Source organism: Pantherophis guttatus, chromosome 4 (assembly GCF_059756535.1).
Source record: "Pantherophis guttatus breed Tessera chromosome 4, ASM5975653v1, whole genome shotgun sequence".
NCBI classification, from domain to species: domain Eukaryota; kingdom Metazoa; phylum Chordata; class Lepidosauria; order Squamata; family Colubridae; genus Pantherophis; species Pantherophis guttatus.
In genome coordinates, this window is record NC_142066.1 from 77,980,656 (window position 1) to 77,992,877 (window position 12,222).

The following is a 12,222-nucleotide window of genomic DNA, read 5'->3' on the forward strand; positions in this document are numbered from 1 at the left end:
GATCGCATATGCGTCCAGAATGCTCTCTTCTGCTGAGTTGAATTATGCTCAAATTGAAAAGGAATGCTTAAGTATTATATTTGCCTGCCAGCATTTCCATCATTATCTTTATGGCCGGGATACAATCATAGCTGAAACTGATCACAAGTCGCTAATAACCATATTCAAGAAGCCCCTTTTGTGTGCTCCCAAATGTCTGCAGAGCATGATGCTTAGTTTGCAGAATTACAACCTTAATGTTGTCTATAAGCCAGGAAGTTAAATGTATATTAGTGATACCCTGAGAAGAGCTACGTTAGATCAGGTGGCACTTGGAGGAGAACATGAGCATCAGACGGTCTGTTGGTTGCAACAGGAAGAAACTTTTTTTGCTGAAGTTAACCAAGCAGACTATCTTAATGTCACAAATCACCAGCTATGTCAGCTTAGGCAGCACATGTAGCTTTACAGGCACTGAAGGCTATCGTTATGAGTGGGTGGCCGGATGAGAAGGAGGCAGTTCCGGCAATAGTGAGGGAATATTGATCTTTCAGAGATGAGATCGCCGTACAAACTGGGATCTTGTATAAGGGCCCAAGAGTCATAATACCTAAGTCAATGAGAGCAGAGATGATATTGTGCATACACTCAAGCCATATTGGCAGAGAGGCATGCTATAGACAAGCCCGTGACACACTTTACTGGCCCAATATGCAGGGCGAAATCAAGGACTTTGTTAGCAATTGTTCCACCTGCGATGAATATGCATATTCGCCACAAAGAGAAACCATGATGTCACACGAGATACCATCATGTTCTTGGCAGATTGTTAGTATGGATTTGTTCAACTATGCAGAAAAAGTGTATCTAATATTAGTTGATCATTAGTCTGACTTTTGGGAAATCGAACCCCTTACAGACTGTTCGGCTGAGACTACCATTAAGAGATGCAAGATGCAGTTTGCATGTTATGGCCAACCAGATAAAGTGATCTCAGATAATGGCCCTCAATTTATGAGTTTACAATTTAGGAACTTTGCTGCTGAGTGGGAGTTCGAGCATGTGACCTCTTCACCGCGTCATCTGCAAGCTAACGGCAAAGCTGAATCAGTTGTGAAGATCGCTAAGAATCTATGTAGGAAAGCTCACAGTGAAGGTAAAGACCCATGGAAAGCCATTCTACATTGGAGAAATACCCCATCTGTGGGCATGGACAGTAGCCTGGCACAGAGACTGATGGCAAGGAGATTAAAGGTATCACTACTGGTGGCCGATAGACTGCTTGAGCCCTCGGTGATACAAGGGGTTCCAGAAAAGTTATGGCTGAAGAGACAAATGGTCAAGGCAAGATATGATAACTCAGCTAGAGATTTGCCAGAATTGAAGATCGGGGAACGGATTCGGATGAGACCACTGCCTGGAGATCGAACAAGTTGCTGGAAAATGGGTAGCTGCTTATAACAAGTGGCTCCATGTTCCTATTTAGTGGACGTTGAAGGAACTTTGCATTGTCACAATCAGGTAGACTTGCGTGTAGCTGAACGGCCAGACTTTACATATCCTGTGGACAGGCCAGATGTATCTGGTATTACCACACCGCATTTACCCATGGACAATGAGGAATGCACAGGGATGGGGCCTCAGATTAATGTTGATGAGAGTTCGGAGCAAACGGTATACCCAATAGCAGTCGAGTGCCAGATACGCCAGTAAGCAGCGAGAAGAGCTCAGTGGTTCCAGTGAGCACGGAGAAGCCCATAGTGCAAAAAGAGCCAGTTAGCACAAGAGGGTCAGTTGTTACTCGCAGTGGCCGATGTTCACCTGACAGAACTCAACTTGCAGAAAGTGTTGATATTATTTTTTTCCTACAATCTAACAGACTCAATTTGTACGTGTTGATATTGTTCCCTTTTACAATTTGAACTCTTTTCCAATGTTTTATAATGTTTTATTATGTGATAGTTGTGTTACTATGAAAAGGGAAGATGTTACAGTTGCTTGCATCGGAACTTTGCATGTTTCACAATGTAGTGTTTGTAGTGTTTTAGTAATACAGTGTTTTATATCGTTTTAATGTATATATGTAATGCTTAAAGGGTTAGTGGGTTTTTTAATGTTTTAAAATGTGATAGTTATATTATCACATTGTTATCACCCTGTTACAAGGGTTATGTCTGCAGTCTTGGCAGGATTAGTTTGAGATGTATTCCCTGACTCTCGAGGAGCTGCCTTCAACTGCGTCTGTGAGGTATTTCCGGTTCCTGTAGTGGTGGGTGCCTCTGATTTGCACTGGTTCTGTAGAACCAGTAGTAAAACTGGCGGGAGGCCCCGCCCACTGTCCCTGACATCATGAAAATGCTTCTGCGCATGCACATGGCCCCGTTGCGAACCGGTAGTAAAAGTATGTAGAACCCACCCCTGGGTTCCTGTCATATGTAGATATATACCTGTAATGATCGCTTGTTGGGGGTTCTTCTTCTACTTATGATTAAGTCTACTTGAAACAACCATGGCTCCACACAATATCTAGTAGCATGAAAACACCTACCCTCTTCCCAAAATGAATGGGTAGCCAAAAAACATGTAAAAACTCCCACTCTGTTAAGGAAATTTCACCTGAAATACCCTCACAAACCATCCTAATTCTTAATGTATTATATGTTTATGTCTTTCCAGGTGGATTTTCCATTTTTCTGAGGAGGGCAATATGTCAGATCCATGTATCTGCCATTCTTCGGTGGAAGGGAGGGGGGTTGTTTGGATTTGTCACACTTAGTTCTCTTTCCTATGTATCCTAAGAATCCTATTTCTTGCCTAATCTTTTTGTATAACCTTTAGCCTGATTTATAACCATTTCCTGGTGCCTAAAATGCCTGGAGAATTATCACCTCTTGGGGAATGAGAGGGGAGGGAGGGCCATGTGGATTGCAATTCTGGAAGATGGCCCTGAGAAACTCTCTTTATCTGTTTCTCAGAGAGGCCAGTACAATAATATCTTCACACCTGCGGATTGGTGGGAATCCACATTGGATGGTGGGGAGAGGTTTCTCTCCCCACCATCCAATGTGGATTCCCACCAATCCCAATTGGTGATTCCCAATTTCTAATTTCCTTTATGCTAGATTGTATGCCCTGAGGGAGCTCAGAGTCTGCTTTGAATTTTGACTTGTTTTCATCCTTTTTCAATAAAAGGTTCTTTTTGAAATACAAAATTTTCAAGAGTCTATACTTTCTTGAAGGGGGGAAGAGGCTGGTCCTTAACATTGCCTTTTAATTTATTTTAATAGTATTTAATCTCTCTTGCCTCTTCCTAAATATTTTTACCATTTTCTTTGAATTAGACGGAAAGTCCAAAAATATGATTGATCGATTGATTGATTGATTGATTGATCGATTGAATGATAAAACAAACAAACAAACAAACAAACAAACAAACAAACAAACAAACAAACATTACTATTCTAAAGAGCCAGTTTGATGTAGTGGTTAAATTGCTGGCCTACAAAGCGGAGACTGTGGTTTTATCTTAGAAGTTACAGTTACTGGTCTAAAATGCAGCAACATGTGTGTTTCTTCATGGAAAGAAATAAAGGCTTAGTATATGAAGTAACCAAAAGCTTCTACCTATAGTAAATAATACATGGTAGCTTTAGAGATGTTTATTAAGAAACTGTATTTAGATTTGCAATAATAATGAACATATAAGCACAAATTTGTCTACCCTCATTTGCAATCATATTTAGGAAACTGTAAATTACATATTTATGACCTGAATTGACAATGGGAGAATTTGCCTTCCCTTCTTAGAAAAGGCATAGTCGTATTTGAATTTATTTAAATTCTATGTATTTGAACATGTGCAATGGCCTATCAGGAGTTGAATAAATTTCTACAGTTATACACTTTCTTGGACTGGGTTGCTTTTGCCATTATTGCTGTTGACATACTGCATTATAAAAGCACCAACATGACAACTGAAGGATGGTTTACAGTGCTTAGACCTCTCTTGGCTCCAAAGTAATTCTCCAGCTAGAGAACCAAACCATTTGTCTCTTGTCCGGCATTTATTATGTTCATGACAGAATGCCCTTAATCATAAAGAATCTAATCTGAAAAACTAAAGCCAACTGATACTTCCGTCTATGCATTCTTATGTTTTCTTCCCCAGTTCCCTTCTGGCAATTTTGATTGTTTATGATATTTGTTAAAGGAATTCTAGTATATCTCACAATTATTGCTAACAGAAGCACTGAACTAAAAAGATGAGATTACCAACTTGATTCTAAATAAACTGTCTTGGAAACTAAGTCATACTGCAGGCTAGGTTTCATCACTTAGTAAAAATAGTGCATATCAGGTATCTGTTGAAAATGACTTAAAATGTTAAACAACTAGAGATTTTGCTCTGTTCATCTCTGTATGTTCTTCAGTGTGCCAAAATTCTTGTTGATACAACATGGTAGAATGTGGGAAGGACACAGTCAGAACTGTCCAGAAGACTTAGCTGCTTTGTATACATTTCAGGAACAGTTTTACAAGTATTTAAATTATCTTTGGATAAGGTATATTTCCAGATTGCAATCACACATTCTAAAAATAAATGCTAAGTAATCTGCATTTTCCAGCACATGTAATCTTTGGGCCAAACAATCTAAGAGTCTTTGTTGTTTACCATGTTATTCATATTATTGTATATTTTCCCACTTAAAAAACTATAGATGTGAGTTTGTTTTGTGGACTTTTAACCTGATACCACAACATCCTAGTGTTATGGCAATAATACTTGGTTCACTTTTCTGCACATTTCTGGATCCAATAGCTAATTCTATAATTTCCTCTTTGCTTTCTCCTACTTAATTTTAAAAGTAAATCCATCAGCAAGTACATGAAAGATACACAATTAATAAACAGAAATGTTTTCTAAATTAATCAACATGTTCCTGGCCAATAATCATTCCTCTATGGTTGGAAGGGCAAAAGCACTCAGAAATAGAAACAAGAGAGTTGTTCCTCTTCCTCTCTGCTTTCCTGATGATGCTTAGTCCCCATTGATTTTAGACTAGCAATGTCAAGAGGATTTAGTATGGCTGTATCTCTCTAAATGTGTAACCCACTGTATTCCATTTAATTTCTTGTCCAAGAAATAAATTTAAACTTGCTACTGCCAAATCACACAATTGTTTATGCAGTTAGCTATTAAGAAGTACCAATGCTCAGAACAGAAAATCCCTTGTTTTTTACATCTCTGGGTGTCTTAATACATGATATTATTAATAAGAATTATTTAATCTGTTAACCAGAACTCATTTTAGTGACATCGAAAGTATACAGTCCATCAAATATTAATAGCATGGAAATATCGGTACAATGACTATGATATTGTATGTATGATCTATAGAACAGGGAATCCTCAAGTAAAAATAGTAAATTATACCACATGAATTACCACAAATTCAAATCCAAGTATCTGGATCTAGAAAGTTGCTGGAGTTACATATTAGTTTTTCAGTTTAAATGAAACTGGGATTAAACAATTGGTGCAACATAGTGTGGTATGTAGATTAAAGTCATTATTTCTATCCTTCCATGTCCTCATCAGCAGTATGGTGCTATATTTATGCTTGTTTAGAATCAACCCTCCTCAAACCCTTTTTGCAGTATGAAATGTCTGTTGCGTATGCTGCTGTTAACTACTGAAGATAAAGAGGAACACAGTTGGACAATGTGATTAATGTGCAGTTTCTACAAACAGCAGGTCACAACAAAGCAGAGATTATGGACTGTATCATTTCAAAGGGGTATGTTCTTTTTCAGATAATATTTCCTACCTCTAGATGTATTAAAGCCACTATGTCATAATGGGTCAGGTTACACCAGCAAACACCCTTAGACAGGTGACTCCCAGCAAATACAAAGGGACTTACTTCTGAGAAAGTAAAGACAAAATCAAGCCATAAGTCACTACATTTTCAGTCTAGTCATCTGTGCAAAGTTGTTAAATTGAGGGGCCCATAAAGGTTGTTCGAATATTATTTTAAAGATAATTTATATGCTAAAGAAAAGATCACTCTGAAATACTTTCTGCAAACTTCTAATTTTGCATGCAGTGAATATTGCAGAACTTGTAAAGTTCTAGCCCTCAAAAAAAGTATAGAAAAAGTTTTATATTGATCTGCTAAGATATTCCAAAAGTGGAAGCTGAACAATTATGTATTGCTATGATTTTTTCCCAAATGTTGTACATACCGAGCAAACCCCAGCACTTAATCAAGGTGTTGCTATTCTGGCCCTATACAAACATACTCAAAAATGCCTGGGACTATCTTTACTAACCAAACAGATTTAAATAGTTTTCAGACATTTTCTTATTCTTTGAGTTATCCTTTTCAAAGATCTTGATCCCAAACAATACATAGGGCATAACTATAAAATAGTAAAAATAAAATATGTCATATTTATGATTTATCTGCAGATCACTTAAATTGTTTTATAACAGAAATGCTGGTTGAAAAATAGGAATCTTCCTTAAAAATATGCATGGAGGTCACAAACTGAATTAGTTTCTTGTTAAGGAAGAAATTTGAGGAACACCTTCATTCACTAGAGGAACTTAAAATTTTCACTTGCCCAACCAAATTTTAGCATTGTGCTTAATTGATAAATTAAAAACAATGCTAGACTTAAGGGTATTTCTTTTCAAACTGTAGAACTCGGAAGAGTGTGCATATGGTGGAAGAAGAAACTTATTTTGTCCATTTAACTTTTTTATTAGTTTATCAAAGTATAAAATACAGTTATAAAACAACTTACTGTAGTTAAATCTATCTTTTTATTTATACTTTGCATATATAGAAGCGTGAAGTCTGATGAAATTACATTTAATTAATTAAATTATTAATGAGATCCGTGAGGCTGATGCTGCGAAACTAAATACTGGATATCTGGCTCAATTTTTGTAAGGAACAAACGAAGGTCTCCTCTTTCGGAAATATTTAGGCAGTTTCTTTCTTTGGTCATAATATGATTAACAGCACTAAAGCCTGATTCCACAAGATATGAGGTAGGGAAAGGTATAAATAAACTGAATATCATTTTCACATATTTGGATATAAGACAGGCATTTTTTTATTTTGCCATAGGTTTTCATATCCACCACTATCGAATTTATGTTTACTTTCTTCATCATATTTAATTTCTAACAGTTCTTCTTGGCAAGTTGTATCAGCCTCTTCAATATTTGCGGTAAAAGGGTTTTTCATCCAGTCATACACTTTCAATTTCAAAATATCGTCAAATCATTTTTCCATGTCCAATTTAAATTCGTTGAGGTGGCTACTGAATCTGTCAATATCCTCTGGAGTTACATCATCTTTAATAGATGATAATTCAGGAAACTGATGAAATTCTTATACGATTATAATGAAATAGTTCAAGTTTGTCAATAAATAATGACATAATACTTTGGCAACCTATAAGAATTTATTAGCTCCTTGAAGCTGCAAATTGACATCATTAAATCTCTTGAAAATATCTGCCAAATAAAAGGCATCATTCTTTACTATTTTTAACTGTTGACACAGATTGGTCTCATTATTACTTTCAAAAAATTGTATGACACTATCATATAATGTTACAAAATGAGCCAAAGATGTACCCTTTGACAGCCACTGAACTTCTGTATGCAAAAGTAACGTAATAAAATCTTCATTATTGTCCTGGCAAAGCTGTCAAAACACTCTATCATTTTTTGCATTGGATTTGATCTTGTTTATGGCTCGAATTATTATAGTTAATGATGAATGGAGACTTGTACTTAGATGTTTTCCTACAAGATGTTGTTTGTGCACCACACAATGAATACATAAAACATTTCGCACTTCTTCCTTCAAATAAGCAACAAATCCACGATAGCGACCTACAATTGATGGTGCTCCATCAGTAGCGCATGCAACAATATTATTCAAAAGAATATTATTTTTTGTAAAGTATGATTTCACAGTATTAAATATAGATAATCCTCTTGTATCTGTAATGAGATTTACTGCGAATAGCATTTCTTCTCGTCAAAATAACGTACATATGCCATCAATAAAGCATTATTATTTGCAATGGTAGACTCGTCCAATTGCATGGAAAATGAAGAGTTTTGGAGAATACTTATAAGTTTTTTTTCAACATTAACTGCCATTTTTTCAATTCATCACTTTACTGTGCTATCGCTTAGGGGCAATGTTTTTAAAATTTCAGGTATATCCTGATGCATTACTGTTGAGATAAATTCTTTTATAGAGGGTATTATTACAGTTTCTCCAATATTTTAGCTTTTACCACTTTTTGCAATTAATTGTGAAATGTGATAAGCAGCAATTAATCCAGTTTAGGACCCGGGTACTTGCGGGACCGCCTACTACCACCAATAGCCTCCCACCGGCCGGTACGCTCCCACAGAGAGGGGGTCCTCCGGGTGCCGTCAGCCAAACAATGCCGAATTGCGGCCCCCAGGGGGAGAGCCTTCTCTGTGGGGGCACCTACTATCTGGAACGAGCTCCCCCCAGAGATACGGAGGATCCCGGATTTGCACACCTTCCGCCGCGCCTTAAAGACCTTACTATTTCACCAGGCCGGCCTGGCCTAATTTTCCCCCTCTTTTATAAAAGATTTTTAAAATTTTAAATATCTTTTAGTATTTTATATATTCAATTTTAAATTGGTTTTAAAAGTTTGGGGTTTTAAATTTGTTGGGGCCAAAATTATTTAATTTGATTTTATTCTATTTTTTAAATTTTGTATTGTATGTGTTTTTATTGTTTGGCTGTGCACTGCCCTGAGTCCTTCGGGAGTAGGGTGGTATAGAAATCTAATAAAATGAAATGAAATGAAATGAAATGAATCCATCTTTGTTCGCAGCATGTTGTTTCTTAAATGATGCAACGATTGTTGAACAATTTTGAAATTTTTTATACATTTCTTGAAAATATTCAATGGGCTTGTCCTTATCATTTGGATGCTTTGTAGAAAGATGTTCTCGCAATCGACTTGGCTTCATTGCCTCATTGGATAATGTTTTATGACACAATAAACACATTGGATGTTGTTTATTTACAACAGATTCTATGAAACTCATCTTCAGATACTCTGGCAAATAGCCACAAGCGTATTTCTTTTTTTGAGACATGGGCTCACAATATTTCACAATATTTTGTTTGAAGCTATAGGCACGTGCTCACTCTCACAAATCTAACTGCGTACTGACCAGTGCGACCGCAAACAAAAGAGCCTGCGCCGTGTATCATCATCTGCGCATGCCTCTCGCACATCATGGATTGGATTTGGGGGGGGCGCCGGCTACCAGCTCTGCTTGTCTGTTACAGCTGGGTGGTGTGGGGGGAGATGTGCGAGCTATTCTGGGATGAGGCTCTTTTGTTTGCAGTCGCACTATAGCGCCATTTAGTTTCACTTACATAACGTGAACTAAACTTATGCGCGGGCAATACAAATAGTATATTTTCAGAAATTTAAATTGTCACAGGGAATTTTATGAAAACCTAATGAAAATGTTTTTAAATAATGCTATGAAAATTTTTTAAAAAGTCAATTTTACTCTATATGGGGCTACCCTTGAAAAGTGTTCGGAGACTATAGTTGGTCCAGAATGCAGCCGCACGAGCTGTTGTGTGTGCATCTAGGTACATCCACATTACATCCAATTCTCCATGAGCTGCACTGGCTCCCTATTGGTCTCCGGTCACAATTCAAGATGTTGGTTATTACCTTTAAAGCCCTATATGCTCAGGGCCAGGTTATCTTCGAGACCGCCTTCTACCACATAGCTCCCAGTGACCGGTAAGATCCCACAGAGTTGGTCTCCTCCAGGTTCTGTCAGCTAAACAATGCCGGCTGGCGGGCCTGCATGGGAGAGCCTTCTCTATGGCTGCCCCGGCTCTCTGGAACCAGTTACCTCCTGAGGTCCGGACCATCCCCACCCTATTGGCCTTCTGAAAAGTGGTGAAGACCTGGCTTTTCCGGCAGGTCTGGGACTGTTGATCTCACTTTGTGATCTGATGAGATCCGGCCATGAATGGTATGAATGGGTTTTAATGTCTTTAAGGTTTTTAATTTTTAAGTGTTTTTATAGTGATTTTTTGAGTGTATTGTGAGCCGTCCCGAGTCTTCAGAGAGTTGCGGCATATAAATTGAATAAATAAAAACAAATAAATTGAATAAATAAATTAAATTTTAAAAAAGGAAAGTGCTTCAGTATCGGACAAAACCCCTACCGCCCACCATGAAAGCTGGAATGCCCACTAGTGGGCGGTAGGGACCAGGTTGACTACCACTGGTATAAAGGAACTAAAATACAGGGGTACTTTAGAAGACATCAGATATGTGAAGCTTTATGGTTGAATTGGGAGAAGGTTAAAAAACATCATTATTTGAAGATTCCAGTCTGGGTATCTACAATTGAAGCTTTTTTATATCCAGTAATATTTAAAAGGGAACAAATTGTTAGATATAGTGAATTATTGGATGAAAAGGGTGAACTTTATTTATTTATTTGTTTGTTTGTTTGTTTCAATTTCTATACCGCCCTTCTCCAAATAGGACTCAGGGCGGTGAACAGCCAAAGTAAAAAACAGGACATACAAAATTTAAAAACAGTTTAAAATAATTAAATATTTTGGCCATAAATTAAAACAACCCAATTTAAAATCAATTTAAAATTTAACTCAAGCCAGCCCAGCTAGTTGAAATAAATAGGTTTTCAGGGCCCGATGAAAAATCCGGAGGTCTGTTATTGTACGTATCTCTTAAATTAAAGCAGGAACTAGAAGATCAGGGATATAAGATGGACTGGTTTTCATATATGCAAATATTTTCTAGATATCGAGAAGATCTCAAACAAGAAGGTTTTTATAATGTTTTGACTAATATAGATAAGATTTTAATGGGTTCTGATCACCATGTAATTAAAAAGTTATATGGATATTTGTTAGAGGTAAAATTGGAAGAATAACAAGTTAAAGAATCAATGATAGTGTGGGGGAAAAATTTTGGTTATGGTATTGATTTAGAGAAATGGCAAAAATTGTGGTCGCATAATTATAAAATGACAATGTCTACAGCATATAAGGAGAATTTGTATAAGATGTTTTACAGGTGGCACTTACCCCCGATGAGGATAGCCAGAATGTTCAAGAATAAATCGGAGAAGTGTTGGAAGTGTTATCAGACCCCAGGATCATATTACCATATGTGGTGGACATGCATAGAAGCACGGAGATATTGGACTAATATATACACATGGTTGGAAAAAATGATAAAGAGACATATTGATTTTAAACCAGAGACATTTTTATTAGGGATCTTACCAGAGACATTCAATAAAGAATTGCAATATTTAATTGTGAATGTTTTAACAGCAGCTAGAATTGTATTTGCTAAAAACTGGAAAGGAGAGAAGATATCTATGATGAAGAAACTATTAAGAAAATGTTGGACTGTGCTGAAATGAGTAAATTGACATTTGAAATAAGAGAACAGGAACATAAACAATATTATTTGATATGGGATTTATTTTATCCATGGATAGATAATAAAACATGGAGATGAAATATGATATATGAAATGAAATTAAGATAAAATGTGTAAAAACTTGTTTTTTTTTAGGGGAAAAGAAACATGTGTCATATATTGATATTTTGAAGATTTTGGGAGCATGAAAGGATTTTAACTGGCCGAAATACTGTCTGTAATTGTTTGAAAGGATGATGCTTTTATGTTGTTTTGTTTGAAAAATTTTTTTTAAAAAAAGATATAAATTATAAATTAATAAATAGAATTAATTTAATTAATTGCTCTACTACCAAAGCAATAAGCCAATCTCCCACAAAAGAAGCTGCACAAAAACTTTATTTAGATGAGCACAAACACACTGCATCATACCTGGACTAGCAGAAAAAGGAAACAGCATCTCCAACAAAATAGATATCCATGTAACTTTATCAAAAAGTGCCTGATCACTCAAGCCAATATAGGACAACCAATTTAAGCTGTAAAAAGGATAATACTGCCATACATCAAGAATATCTCAGAAACCGACTTCCAGTTGGCACTGCCAGTGTTGTGGACGGTCTCTCCAGACCGCCGGCTCCACGATCTCATAAAAGCCGCTTTGACAGCGTTAAGCAGCTGTCTGGCGGCTTGAAAACCTCTCCATCGGGAGAAGAAGGAGAGGAGAGCTGG

The 12,222-nt window shown here is 36.7% G+C and overlaps 1 protein-coding gene across 1 annotated transcript in view; it reads right to left on the reverse strand.

Annotated features, from left to right (window-relative positions):
- Positions 1 to 12,222, reverse strand: part of POU6F2 (POU class 6 homeobox 2) — a 658,684-nt gene that overhangs the window by 589,615 nt on the left and 56,847 nt on the right. The gene's annotated exons all lie outside the window — the stretch shown is intronic.